This window comes from Oncorhynchus mykiss, chromosome 14 (assembly GCF_013265735.2).
Source record: "Oncorhynchus mykiss isolate Arlee chromosome 14, USDA_OmykA_1.1, whole genome shotgun sequence".
NCBI classification, from domain to species: domain Eukaryota; kingdom Metazoa; phylum Chordata; class Actinopteri; order Salmoniformes; family Salmonidae; genus Oncorhynchus; species Oncorhynchus mykiss.
In genome coordinates this window covers 18,936,715-18,953,051 of record NC_048578.1, presented here as the reverse complement: position 1 = coordinate 18,953,051, position 16,337 = coordinate 18,936,715, and the positions used below count along the sequence as shown (strand labels likewise).

Here is a 16,337-nt window from a genome sequence, read left to right as displayed (position 1 = left end):
TTTTGACTGGTACTGTGTATTGATCATATATGTTTTATGGTGTGATATGCAGGTTATACTAACTCTTAGTCTATGGAAATATTCATTCAGCGCAGTTCATGTCAAAGCATAAGTCAAAGCCTTTAGACGTTCATATAACTGTCGATGACTATACATGCAAAGTGTATTGGTCATACTGAAATTAAGTTTAGAACTGTCTTTGTTCCTGCTTATTGCTGTACTATGGCCACTGACAAGTGTCCACTCTAATCTGTATGGATGATAGTTCCTACCACTGCAATGAAGGGCCAAAAGCAAAAACACTAGAGGATATTGGGTCTCATCAAGACCAGTAGCCTACACAAGTAGCCTTCCCCTGAGCTTCTAATCCTGAATGGAGGCGTGGGTTTAGATCCTACTTCTGACACCATATGTTGGTAAGGAGATGGGACACCATTCTGTTATAGCTACAAAAACATATTTACTAAGGCCGGGATTCAATTCATAGCGCAGCGCACTAGACAGTTGACAATGCAGATTTTAAAGGCATTTTCCCCAACGTTCGTGGAGATCGTATTTCCGGTTAACGCTGCAGATGTCGGTTCAATCTGAAATTACCAATAAATGTCAAGTGAGCTATAACACAGATCTAATGCTGATCGGATTGAATCCCAACCTAGGATAAAACCTGATATGTTATACAGATCATTATCGGTACTGTAGTACATAATGCTACAACCCATAAACTGCCCATGCTATCACAGTCTTTTGCCGCAAGTGAGTCCTCTATCCATCTCTATGACAACTACTCATGGGCTTCAAACCCCATCTAACCCAGCTAACCCATCTAATCCTTCTAACCTTCTAACCCATTTTACCCTTCTAACCATCTAACCCATCTAATCCATTTAACCCTTCTAACCATTTAACCCTTCTAACCATTTTACCCTTCTAAGTATTTTACCCTTCTAAGCATCTAATCCATCTAACCCATCTAATCCATCTAACCATTCTAACCCACTTAACCCGTCTAATCCATCTAACCCTTCTAATCCATCTGACCCTTCTAACCATTTTACCTTTCTAACCATTTTACCCTTCTAACCCATCTAATCCATTTCACCCTTCTAACCATCTAACCCTTCTAACCATCTAACCCATTTTACCCTTCTAACTCATCTAATCCATTTTACCATTCTAACCATTTTACCCTTCTAACCATCTTACCCATCTAACCATTTTACCCTGCTAACCATCTTACCCTTCGAACCATCTTTCCCTTCTAACCATTTTACCCTTCTAATCCATTTTACCCTTCTAACCCATTAAATCCATTTTACCCATCTAATCCATTTTGCCATCCTAAAATGTTTACCCATCTAACCCATCTAATCAATTTTACCCTTCTAACCATCTTACCTTTCTAACCATTTTACCCTTCTAGGTAGTAGTTTTGGAATTGTTAGCTAGATTACTTGTTGGTTATTACTGCATTGTCGGAACTAGAAGCACAAGCATTTTGCTACACTCGCATTAACATCTGCTAACCATGTGTATGTGACAAATACAATTTGATTTGATTTGATTTGATTTATAATCCATTTTACCCTTCTAACCATCTTACCCTTCTAACCATCTAACCCATTTGACCCTTCTAACTCATCTAATCCATTTGACCATTCTAACCATTTTACCCTTCTAACCATTTTACCCTTCTAACCATCTTACCCTTCTAACCATTTTACACTTCTAACCATTTTACCCTTCTAACCATTTTACCCTTCTAATCCATTTTACCCTTCTAACCCTCCTAACCATCTAACTCATCTAATCCAATTTACCCTTCTAACCCATTTTACCATTCTAACCATTTTAACCATCTTACCCTTCTATCCATCTAACCCATCTTACCCTTCTAACCATTTTACCATTCTAACCATTTTACCCTTCTAACCATCTTACCCTTCTAACCATTTTACCCTTCTAACCATTTTACCCTTCTAACCATTTTACCCTTCTAACCATCTTACCCTTCTAACCCTCCTAACCATCTAACCCCTCTAATCCATCTAACCCATCTAACCCTGCTAACCATCTTACCCTTCAAACCATCTTACCCATCTAACCCATTTTACCATTCTAACCATTTTACACTTCTGACCATCTAACCCATCTTACCATTCAAACCATTTTACCCTTCTAACCATTTTACCCTTCTAACCCATCTAATCCATTTTTACCCTTCTAACCATCTTACCCTTCTAACCCTCCTAACCATCTAACCCCTCTAATCCATCTAACCCATCTAACCCTGCTAACCATCAGACCCTTCTAACCATCTTACCCATCTAACCCTTCTAACCATCGGACCCTTCTAACCCATCTAATCCATTTTTACCCTTCTAACCATCTTACCCTTCTAACCCTCCTAACCATCTAACCCCTCTAATCCATCTAACCCATCTAACCCTGCTAACCATCTTACCCTTCAAACCATCTTACCCATCTAATCCATTTTACCCATCTAATCCATTTTTACCCTTCTAACCATCTGACCCTTCTAACCATTTTACCCATCTGACCCTTCTAACCATCTTACCCATCTAACCATCTTACCCATCTAATCCATTTTTACCATTCTAACCATCTGACCCTTCAAACCATCTTACCCATCTAATCCATTTTTACCCTTCTAACCATCTGACCCTTCAAACCATCTTACCCATCTAATTAATTTTTACCCTTCTAACCATCTTACCCATCTGACCCTTCTAACCATCTTACCCATCTAACCCTTCTAACCATCGGACCCTTCTAACCATCTTACCCATCTGACCCTTCTAACCATCTTACCCATCTAACCCTTCTAACCATCTTACCCTTCAAACCATTTTACCCATCTAATCCATTTTACCCATCTAATCCATTTACCCTTCTAATCCATTTGACCCATCTAATCCATTTTTACCCTTCAAACCATCTTACCCATCTAATCCATTTTACCCATCTAATCCATTTTTACCCATCTGACCCTTCTAACCATCGGACCCTTCTAACCATCTTACCCATCTGACCCTTCTAACCATCTTACCCATCTAACCATCTGACCCTTCAAACCATCTTACCCATCTAATCCATTTTTACCCTTCTAACCATCTTACCCATCTGACCCTTCTAACCATCTTACCCATCTGACCCTTCTAACCATCGGACCCTTCTAACCATCTTACCCATCTGACCCTTCTAACCATCTTACCCATCTAACCCTTCTAACCATCGGACCCTTCTAACCATCTTACCCGTCAAACCATTTTACCCATCTAATCCATTTTACCCATCTAATCCATTTACCCTTCTAACCATCTTACCCTTCTAACCATCTAACCCATCTAATCCATTTTATCCTTCTAACCATTTTACCCTTCTAACCCATCTGATCCATTTTACCCTTCTAACCATCTTACCCTTCTAACCATCTTACCCACCTTACACTTCTAACCCTTCTAATCCATCTAAACCTTCTAACCCATCTGACCATTCTAACCCTTCTAATCCACCATTTTACCATTCTAACCATTTTAACCATCTTACCCTTCTATCCATCTAACCCATTTGACCCTTCTAACTCATCTAATCCATTTTACCATTCTAACCATTTTACCCTTCTAACCATCTTACCCTTCTAACCATTTTACCATTCTAACCATTTTACCCTTCTAACCATCTTACCCTTCTAACCATTTTACCCTTCTAACCATTTTACCCTTCTAACCATTTTACCCTTCTAACCATCTTACCCTTCTAACCCTCCTAACCAGCTAACCCATCTAATCCAATTTACCTTTCTAACCCTTCTAATCCATCTAAACCTTCTAACCCATCTGACCATTCTAACCCTTCTAATCCACCATTTTACCATTCTAACCATTTTAACCATCTTACCCTTCTATCCATCTAACCCATTTGACCCTTCTAACTCATCTAATCCATTTTACCATTCTAACCATTTTACCCTTCTAACCATCTTACCCTTCTAACCATTTTACCATTCTAACCATTTTACCCTTCTAACCATCTTACCCTTCTAACCATTTTACCCTTCTAACCATTTTACCCTTCTAACCATTTTACCCTTCTAACCATCTTACCCTTCTAACCCTCCTAACCAGCTAACCCATCTAATCCAATTTACCTTTCTAACCCATTTTACCATTCTAACCATTTTACACTTCTGACCATCTAACCCATCTTACCATTCAAACCATTTTACCCTTCTAACCATTTTACCCTTCTAACCCATCTAATCCATTTTTACCCTTCTAACCATCTTACCCTTCTAACCCTCCTAACCATCTAACCCCTCTAATCCATCTAACCCATCTAACCCTGCTAACCATCAGACCCTTCTAACCATCTTACCCATCTAACCCTTCTAACCATCGGACCCTTCTAACCATCTTACCCTTCAAACCATCTTACCCATCTAATCCATTTTACCCATCTAATCCATTTTTACCCTTCTAACCATCTGACCCTTCTAACCATTTTACCCATCTGACCCTTCTAACCATCTTACCCATCTAATCCATTTTTACCATTCTAACCATCTGACCCTTCAAACCATCTTACCCATCTAATCCATTTTTACCCTTCTAACCATCTGACCCTTCAAACCATCTTACCCATCTAATCCATTTTTACCCTTCTAACCATCTTACCCATCTGACTCTTCTAACCATCTTACCCATCTAACCCTTCTAACCATCGGACCCTTCTAACCATCTTACCCATCTGACCCTTCTAACCATCTTACCCATCTAACCCTTCTAACCATCTTACCCTTCAAACCATTTTACCCATCTAATCCATTTTACCCATCTAATCCATTTACCCTTCTAATCCATTTGACCCATCTAATCCATTTTTACCCTTCTAACCATCTGACCCTTCAAACCATCTTACCCATCTAATCCATTTTACCCATCTAATCCATTTTTACCCATCTGACCCTTCTAACCATCGGACCCTTCTAACCATCTTACCCATCTGACCCTTCTAACCATCTTACCCATCTAACCATCTTACCCATCTAATCCATTTTTACCATTCTAACCATCTGACCCTTCAAACCATCTTACCCATCTAATCCATTTTTACCCTTCTAACCATCTGACCCTTCAAACCATCTTACCCATCTAATCCATTTTTACCCTTCTAACCATCTGACCCTTCAAACCATCTTACCCATCTAATCCATTTTTACCCTTCTAACCATCTTACCCATCTGACCCTTCTAACCATCTTACCCATCTGACCCTTCTAACCATCGGACCCTTCTAACCATCTTACCCATCTGACCCTTCTAACCATCTTACCCATCTAACCCTTCTCACCATCGGACCCTTCTAACCATCTTACCCTTCAAACCATTTTACCCATCTAATCCATTTTACCCATCTAATCCATTTACCCTTCTAACCATCTTACCCTTCTAACCATCTAACCCATCTAATCCATTTTATCCTTCTAACCATTTTACCCTTCTAACCCATCTGATCCATTTTACCCTTCTAACCATCTTACCCTTCTAACCATCTTACCCACCTTACACTTCTAACCCTTCTAATCCATCTAAACCTTCTAACCCATCTGACCATTCTAACCCTTCTAATCCACCATTTTACCATTCTAACCATTTTAACCATCTTACCCTTCTATCCATCTAACCCATTTGACCCTTCTAACTAATCTAATCCATTTTACCATTCTAACCATTTTACCCTTCTAACCATCTTACCCTTCTAACCATTTTACCATTCTAACCATTTTACCCTTCTAACCATCTTACCCTTCTAACCATTTTACCCTTCTAACCATTTTACCCTTCTAACCATTTTACCCTTCTAACCATCTTACCCTTCTAACCCTCCTAACCAGCTAACCCATCTAATCCAATTTACATTTCTAACCCATTTTACCATTCTAACCATTTTACACTTCTGACCATCTAACCCATCTTACCATTCAAACCATTTTACCCTTCTAACCATTTTACCCTTCTAACCCATCTAATCCATTTTTACCCTTCTAACCATCTTACCCTTCTAACCCTCCTAACCATCTAATCCATCTAACCCATCTAACCCTGCTAACCATCAGACCCTTCTAATCATCTTACCCATCTAACCCTTCTAACCATCGGACCCTTCTAACCATCTTACCCATCTGACCCTTCTAACCATCTTACCCATCTAACCATCTTACCCATCTAATCCATTTTTACCATTCTAACCATCTGACCCTTCAAACCATCTTACCCATCTAATCCATTTTTACCCTTCTAACCATCTGACCCTTCAAACCATCTTACCCATCTAATCCATTTTTACCCTTCTAACCATCTGACCCTTCAAACCATCTTACCCATCTAATCCATTTTTACCCTTCTAACCATCTTACCCATCTGACCCTTCTAACCATCTTACCCATCTGACCCTTCTAACCATCGGACCCTTCTAACCATCTTACCCATCTGACCCTTCTAACCATCTTACCCATCTAACCCTTCTCACCATCGGACCCTTCTAACCATCTTACCCTTCAAACCATTTTACCCATCTAATCCATTTTACCCATCTAATCCATTTACCCTTCTAACCATCTTACCCTTCTAACCATCTAACCCATCTAATCCATTTTATCCTTCTAACCATTTTACCCTTCTAACCCATCTGATCCATTTTACCCTTCTAACCATCTTACCCTTCTAACCATCTTACCCACCTTACACTTCTAACCCTTCTAATCCATCTAAACCTTCTAACCCATCTGACCATTCTAACCCTTCTAATCCACCATTTTACCATTCTAACCATTTTAACCATCTTACCCTTCTATCCATCTAACCCATTTGACCCTTCTAACTCATCTAATCCATTTTACCATTCTAACCATTTTACCCTTCTAACCATCTTACCCTTCTAACCATTTTACCATTCTAACCATTTTACCCTTCTAACCATCTTACCCTTCTAACCATTTTACCCTTCTAACCATTTTACCCTTCTAACCATTTTACCCTTCTAACCATCTTACCCTTCTAACCCTCCTAACCAGCTAACCCATCTAATCCAATTTACATTTCTAACCCATTTTACCATTCTAACCATTTTACACTTCTGACCATCTAACCCATCTTACCATTCAAACCATTTTACCCTTCTAACCATTTTACCCTTCTAACCCATCTAATCCATTTTTACCCTTCTAACCATCTTACCCTTCTAACCCTCCTAACCATCTAATCCATCTAACCCATCTAACCCTGCTAACCATCAGACCCTTCTAATCATCTTACCCATCTAACCCTTCTAACCATCGGACCCTTCTAACCATCTTACCCTTCAAACCATCTTACCCATCTAATCCATTTTACCCATCTAATCCATTTTTACCCTTCTAACCATCTGACCCTTCTAACCATTTTAACCATCTGACCCTTCTAACCATCTTACCCATCTAACCATCTTACCCATCTAATCCATTTTTACCATTCTAACCATCTGACCCTTCAAACCATCTTACCCATCTAATCCATTTTTACCCTTCTAACCATCTGACCCTTCAAACCATCTTACCCATATAATCAATTTTTACCCTTCTAGCCATCTTACCCATCTGACCCTTCTAACCATCTTACCCATCTAACCCTTCTAACCATCGGACCCTTCTAACCATCTTACCCATCTGACCCTTCTAACCATCTTACCCATCTAACCCTTCTAACCATCTTACTCTTCAAACCATTTTACCCATCTAATCCATTTTACCCATCTAATCCATTTACCCTTCTAATCCATTTGACCCATCTAATCCATTTTTACCCTTCTAACCATCTGACCCTTCAAACCATCTTACCCATCTAATCCATTTTACCCATCTAATCCATTTTTACCCATCTGACCCTTCTAACCATCGGACCCTTCTAACCATCTTACCCATCTGACCCTTCTAACCATCTTACCCATCTAACCATCTTACCCATCTAATCAATTTTTACCATTCTAACCATCTGACCCTTCAAACCATCTTACCCATCTAATCCATTTTTACCCTTCTAACCATCTGACCCTTCAAACCATCTTACCCATCTAATCCATTTTTACCCTTCTAACCATCTGACCCTTCAAACCATCTTACCCATCTAATCCATTTTTACCCTTCTAACCATCTTACCCATCTGACCCTTCTAACCATCTTACCCATCTGACCCTTCTAACCATCGGACCCATCTGACCCTTCTAACCATCTTACCCATCTGACCCTTCTAACCATCTTACCCATCTAACCCTTCTAACCATCGGACCCTTCTAACCATCTTACCCTTCAAACCATTTTACCCATCTAATCCATTTTACCCATCTAATCCATTTACCCTTCTAACCATCTTACCCTTCTAACCATCTAACCCATCTAATCCATTTTATCCTTCTAACCATTTTACCCTTCTAACCCATCTGATCCATGTTACCCTTCTAACCATCTTACCCTTCTAACCATCTTACCCACCTTACACTTCTAACCCTTCTAATCCATCTAAACCTTCTAACCCATCTGACCATTCTAACCCTTCTAATCCACCTAACCCATTTTACCCTTCTAACCCATCTAATCCTTCTAACCCATTTTACCCTTCTGACAATTTTACCCTTCTGACCATCTAATCCATTTTACCCATCTAACCATTTTACCCTTCTAACCATCTTACCCTTCTAATCCATCTAACCCTTTTAACCCATTTTACCTTTCTAATCACTTTAGCCTTCTAACCAATTTACCCTTCTAACCCATCTAATCCATTTTACCATTCTAACCATTTTACCCTTCTGACCATCTAACCCATCTAACCCTTCTAACCATCTTACCCTTCAAACCATCTTACCCATCTAATCCATTTGACCCATCTAATCCATTTTTACCCTTCTGACCCTTCAAACCATCTTACCCATCTAATCCATTTTACCCATCTAATCCATTTTTACCCTTCTAACCATCTGACCCTTCTAACCATCTTACCCATCTGACCCTTCTAACCATCGGACCCATCTAACCATCTTACCCATCTAACCATTCTAACCATCGGACCCTTCTAACCATCTTACCCATCTAATCCATTTTACCCATCTAATCCATTTTTACCCTTCTAACCATCTGACCCTTCAAACCATCTTACCCATCTAATCCATTTTTACCCTTCTAACCATCTGACCCTTCAAACCATCTTACCCATCTAATCCATTTTTACCCTTCTAACCATCTTACCCATCTGACCCTTCTAACCATCTTACCCATCTAACCCTTCTAACCATCGGACCCTTCTAACCATCTTACCCTTCAAACCATTTTAGCCATCTAATCCATTTTACCCATCTAATCCATTTACCCTTCTAACCATCTTACCATTCTAACCATCTAACCCATCTAATCCATTTTATCCTTCTAACCATTTTACCATTTTACCCATCTAATCCATTTTTACCCTTCTAACCATCTGACCCTTCTAACCATCTTATCCATCTGACCCTTCTAACCATCGGACCCTTCTAACCATCTTACCCATCGGACCCTTCTAACCATCTTACCCTTCAAACCATCTTACCCATCTAATCCATTTTACCCATCTAATCCATTTTTACCCTTCTAACCATCTGACCCTTCAAACCATCTTACCCATCTAACCATCTAACCCATCTAATCCATTTTATCCTTCTAACCATTTTACCATTTTACCCATCTAATCCATTTTTACCCTTCTAACCATCTGACCCTTCTAACCATCTTACCCATCTAACCCTTCTAACCATCGGACCCTTCTAACCATCTTACCCATCTGACCCTTCTAACCATCTTACCCATCTAACCCTTCTAACCATCGGACCCTTCTAACCATCTTACCCTTCAAACCATTTTACCCATCTAATCCATTTTACCCATCTAATCCATTTACCCTTCTAACCATCTTACCCTTCTAACCATCTAACCCATCTAATCCATTTTATCCTTCTAACCATTTTACCCTTCTAACCCATGTAATCCATTTTACCCTTCAATCCATTTTACCCTTCTAACCATCTTACCCTTCTAACCATCTTACCCATCTTACACTTCTAACCCTTCTAATCCATCTAAACCTTTTAACCCATCTGACCATTCTAACCCTTCTAATCCATCTAACCCATTTTACCCTTCTAACCCATCTAATCCTTCTAACCCATTTTACCCTTCTGACAATTTTACCCTTCTGACCATCTAATCCATTTTACCCTTCTAACCATTTTACCCTTCTAACCATCTGACCCTTCAAACCATCTTACCCATCTAATCCATTTTACCCATCTAATCCATTTACCCTTCTAACCATCTTACCCTTCTAACCCATCTAATCCATTTTATCATTCTAACCATTTTACCCTTCTAACCCATCTAATCCATTTTACCCTTCTAACCATCTGACCCTTCAAACCATCTTACCCATCTAATCCATTTTACCCATCTAATCCATTTACCCTTCTAACCATCTTACCCTTCTAACCCATCTAATCCATTTTATCCTTCTAACCATTTTACCCTTCTAACCCATCTAATCCATTTTACCCTTCTAACCATCTTACCCTTCTAACCATCTTACCCACCTTACACTTCTAACCCTTCTAATCCATCTAAACCTTCTAACCCATCTGACCATTCTAACCCTTCTAATCCATCTAACCCATTTTACCCTTCTAACCCATCTAATCCTTCTAACCCATTTTACCCTTCTGACAATTTTACCCTTCTGACCATCTAATCCATTTTACCCTTCTAACCATTTTACCCTTCTAACCATCTTACCCTTCTAATCCATCTAACCCTTTTAACCCATTTTACCTTTCTAATCACTTTAGCCTTCTAACCAATTTACCCTTCTAACCCATCTAATCCATTTTACCATTCTAACCATTTTACCCTTCTGACCATCTAACCCATCTAACCCTTCTAACCATCTTACCCTTCAAACCATCTTACCCATCTAATCCATTTGACCCATCTAATCCATTTTCACCCTTCTGACCCTACAAACCATCTTACCCATCTAATCCATTTTACCCATCTAATCCATTTTTACCCTTCTAATCATCTGACCCTTCTAACCATCTTACCCATCTGACCCTTCTAACCATCTTACCCATCTAACCATCTTACCCATCTAACCATTCTAACCATCGGACCCTTCTAACCATCTTACCCTTCAAACCATCTTACCCATCTAATCCATTTTACCCATCTAATCCATTTTTACCCTTCTAACCATCTGACCCTTCAAACCATCTTACCCATCTAATCCATTTTTACCCTTCTAACCATCTGACCCTTCAAACCATCTTACCCATCTAATCCATTTTTACCCTTCTAACCATCTTACCCATCTGACCCTTCTAACCATCTTACCCATCTAACCCTTCTAACCATCGGACCCTTCTAACCATCTAATCCATTTTTACCCTTCTAACCATCTGACCCTTCTAACCATCTTACCCATATGACCCTTCTAACCATCTTACCCATCTAACCATCTTACCCATCTAACCATTCTAACCATCGGACCCTTCTAACCATCTTACCCTTCAAACCATCTTACCCATCTAATCCATTTTACCCATCTAATCCATTTTTACCCTTCTAACCATCTGACCCTTCAAACCATCTTACCCATCTAATCCATTTTTACCCTTCTAACCATCTGACCCTTCAAACCATCTTACCCATCTAATCCATTTTTACCCTTCTAACCATCTTACCCATCTGACCCTTCTAACCATCTTACCCATCTAACCCTTCTAACCATCGGACCCTTCTAACCATCTAATCCATTTTTACCCTTCTAACCATCTGAGCCTTCTAACCATCTTACCCATCGGACCCTTCTAACCATCTTACCCATCTAACCATCTTACCCATCTAACCATTCTAACCATCGGACCCTTCTAACCATCTTACCCTTCAAACCATCTTACCCATCTAATCCATTTTACCCATCTAATCCATTTTTACCCTTCTAACCATCTGACCCTTCAAACCATCTGACCCATCTAATCCATTTTTACCCTTCTAACCATCTGACCCTTCAAACCATCTTACCCATCTAATCCATTTTTACCCTTCTAACCATCTTACCCATCTGACCCTTCTAACCATCTTACCCATCTAACCCTTCTAACCATCGGACCCTTCTAACCATCTTACCCATCTGACCCTTCTAACCATCTTACCCATCTAACCCTTCTAACCATCGGACCCTTCTAACCATCTTACCCTTCAAACCATTTAACCCATCTAATCCATTTTACCCATCTAATCCATTTACCCTTCTAACCATCTTACCCATCTAACCACCTAACCCATCTAATCCATTTTATCCTTCTAACCATTTTACCCTTCTAACCCATCTAATCCATTTTACTCTTCTAACCATCTTACCCTTCTAACCATCTTACCCACCTTACACTTCTAACCCTTCTAATCCATCTAAACCTTCTAACCCATCTGACCATTTTACCCTTCTAACCCATCTAATCCTTCTAACCCATTTTACCCTTCTGACAATTTTACCCTTCTGACCATCTAATCCATTTTACCCATCTAACCATTTTACCCTTCTAACCATCTTACCCTTCTAATCCATCTAACCCTTTTAACCCATTTTACCTTTCTAATCACTTTAGCCTTCTAACCAATTTACCCTTCTAACCCATCTAATCCATTTTACCATTCTAACCATTTTACCCTTCTGACCATCTAATCCTTCTAACCCATCTGACCCTTCTAATCCATCTAACCCGTATAACCCTTATAATCCATCTAACCCCCATCTAACCCTTATAATCATTCTAACCCTCCTTATCCTTCTAACCCTTCTAATCCATCTAACCCTTCTAATCATTATAATCCATCTGACCCTTCTAACCCATCTAATCTATCTAACCCATCTAACCCTTCTAATCCATCTAACCCATCTAACCCTTCTAACCCTTCTAACTCATCTGACCCATCTAACCCTTCTAACCCTTCTAACCCATCTAACCCATCTGACCCTTCTAATCCATATAACCCTTCTAACCCATATAACCCTTCTAACCCATATAACCCTTCTAATCCATAAACTGGTGTGATTCAAATGTTGATGATGTGTGTTTGTTGTTTCACCAAAGGGGTAAAGCCCAGGGCATTACTCTTGGCCGTGTGTTTACCTTGTTTCGAAACAACCCCCTGCTGCTCCTGCAATAACAGTTGGTGCATGGTGGGATTTTAAGGAGTGTGTGTATGGCTGGTGTGTATGGCGAAGCACCGTGAAGGCGGTGAACCCGTATGTACACGGTCAACCTCATTCAGTGCACTTTGAGCTAATGAAACCCCATCCCACTGATGAAGTGGACTGTCCTCCCTGCCCCTCGCAGACCAATCAATTTGGGAGGCAGGTAGCCTAGCGGTTAGAGCTTTGGGACAGTAAGGTTACTTGCTTGAAACCCGAACTGGCAAGGTGGAAAAATCTGCAGTTTTGCCCTTGAGCAAGGTAGTTAACCCCCACAACAACTGCTCCCTGGGCGGCGATAACGTGGACTTCGATTAAGGCAGCCCCCGCACCTATCTGATTCAGAGGGATTGGGTTAAATTCGGAAGACACTGTATTTCGTTTGAATGCATTCAGTTGTGCAATTTACTCGGTATCCCCGTTCCCTTTCCCAATAGTGATTATGTCGGACATATTTCTATGATATGACCCCTAGCGTTGAGGTCACAGATGAGAACATAGTGAGTTTTATTCTGTGGTTGATTCTTTATTCGCAATGTGAGGGAATTGAATTGGGTGATGCTAAATCTCTATTTTGATAGGTACAGATATAAAACTAACAATGACTATCTAGGAGATGCAATTGAATAATTTATGCAATGTTAGATGATTGATTACCAGTAGTTATGTGATCAAATCGACTATGTTAGGATTGGTTGTTCTAGGCAGGTTAAGTTGTATATCTCATCTCCCCTGGTCTGCTAAACCCTCTCTCTCCTCAGCAGCCCACAACCTCCCACTGCATCTCGGGAGGAAGTCACACAGTTAAATGAAACACATGCATCACTGCCCATGTGTGTCGATGTGGCGTGGCATGGTAGTTCTCGCTACTCTCTTCTGATATGCAGATGTGTGCACATGTATGAACACACACACACGCAGACACACACACACACAGACACACACACACACACACACACACACACACACACACACACACGCACACAAAAACACACACACCAACCAAAGAGGATCAGGATTGGGGGGGGGGCAACGTCTCTCAAACCCCCAAGCTACCGCCTCTACACCCTACTATGCCTTAATCACACTAATTAATTTAGGTGAGCTTTTTGACTAAATGACAATATCCACACTGATTTGTCAATTTGCATAGCTAATTAAGTCATTAGCTCAAAACGTGCTGATTGCCAACAAGCCTTGAATTCGCCATCTGTTCCTGCGGGGGTGGTTGTCAATCTACCTCTGGCCAGTTTGGGTGGTCAGACTTGGATTGGGGGAATGTTAATTGTGATCTAATTAATAATGTTTGATCTACTCATCTCATTATCTTTAGCATTAGCTAGCCAGTTATCCTTGAATGGGCCAATGGGCTGTTAAAACAGCTAAAAATGTTCATTTTCTGATCATATGTTAGTGTATTAGCATCCCTTTTGAGATATTAGACAACCCGCTACTTCTTCTGTGTTTGCAGATCTGAAGGAACTGGACAGGTGTAAGCAATATGGTAGATGCTCCTCTATGCCCATTGAAAGGCTGGGCTGAGCTTTCAGCATAGACCTATCTAGTCTCTTAAGATTTGCAAATCAGAATGTGTAGGTAAGGACCTATGAGGTGAAATGTTCAGAGGGATACAGATAGAAGCGTAACAAATAGAGCTAACAACACATGTTGATTCACACATGTTCACACATTTTCTACCTGACAGACAACCATATCTGTTCTACACAATCCATTTCTATCTGAATGTTCCCAATGAATCCTCCAGCAAACATATAGGAGTACTCTGCATTCTTTCATAGTAGCACTCTCCGTGGTTTTCAATGTAATTTCAGCCCAGCAACCAGTAGAGGTCCCTGTTGAACAACACAACAACCCACTCCCCCTCCTTTCTCTATGCCCCCCATTCACCCACTCCCTCCCTTTCCTCCTTGTCCTCTCCTTATTGTCATTGGGCTCACGTAGGGCCTGTGCTCAGCCAACGAACGAACAACTTCTCAGACAAAGCTAGCAGGCGTGCAACATATGTAACCAGCATGTTACCGCCACTGCTCTTAAAGACGCATGTCAACATTAGCCATAGGAAGTGTGTGTTCTTAAAGAAAGGATGGGGGATGAGGAGGGAGAGGAGGTTGTGTGTGGGAAGGAAAGGAGAGGAGAAGGGGGGTGTATACAGATATACTGATAATGAGTGATGGCACAGAGCCAAACAGCCTCCCACTGAGAAAACAATTTGTGTGTGTGTGTGTGTGTGTGTGTGTGTGCGTCCGAATGATTGAGTAAGAGATAGAAGAGAGTGAGAGGTAGCTAGAGTTGGCGAGGGTGTGTGTCTATTTGTGTGTGAGAAAGGGAGATTGAGGGAGAGAGATCGAGAAAGAGCAAGAGAGAGGGGGGAGCTTGAGTTGGAGAGGGTGTGTGTCTATGTGGGTGAGAGAGAGAGGCATAAAAAATATATACATAGAGAAAAAAGAGAGACGCCCTGAGAATTAAAAAGCATGACCTGCGGCACCGTGAGGAACAACGTAACCCAAAACAAAGAGGGTTCACAGTTCCCCAGTCCCCAGTCCCCAGTCCCCAGTCCCCCCCCCCCCCCCCCCCCCATCCAAAGGGACTACAGTACTAAGCCGTCAGTATGACTCCTAACAGTCCATACAGCAAACCCAGGGTGTGATAGTGAGAAAGTACTATAGCCTGTCCAAACAATTGAGGCGCAATAGCACTTTATCCCCCGGGGTGATGTGAAGAGCGAGGTCTAACACTCAGTGGTTTAAGTAGGTGTTTAACCTCGAACTGTGTCAAGTGGCCCCATTGTATTGACATGTCAAGGAAGAAAATATGCTATGCATGGGATAGACAAGAGCCATGGGATAGACTAGAGCCATGGGATAGACTAGAGCCATGGGATAGACTGGAGCCATTGGATAGACTAGAGCCATGGGATAGACTAGAGCCATGGAGTGCCAGATGATAAAGCACTCACCAGAGCAGAGGGTATGATGCAACAGGAGAGGAT

At 40.7% G+C, this 16,337-nt stretch overlaps 1 protein-coding gene and 1 long non-coding RNA gene across 5 annotated transcripts in view; both read right to left on the bottom strand.

Moving 5' to 3' along the window:
- Window positions 1-16,337, bottom strand: part of LOC110487746 (LIM domain-binding protein 2) — a 116,537-nt gene that overhangs the window by 3,067 nt on the left and 97,133 nt on the right. The window lies entirely within an intron of this gene.
- LOC118938701 lies at window positions 4,923-12,295 on the bottom strand. The gene is made up of 2 exons (XR_005035948.1): window positions 12,132-12,295; window positions 4,923-12,016 (listed from the first exon to the last, which is right to left on the bottom strand). It is a non-coding gene; the product is annotated as an uncharacterized LOC118938701 (long non-coding RNA).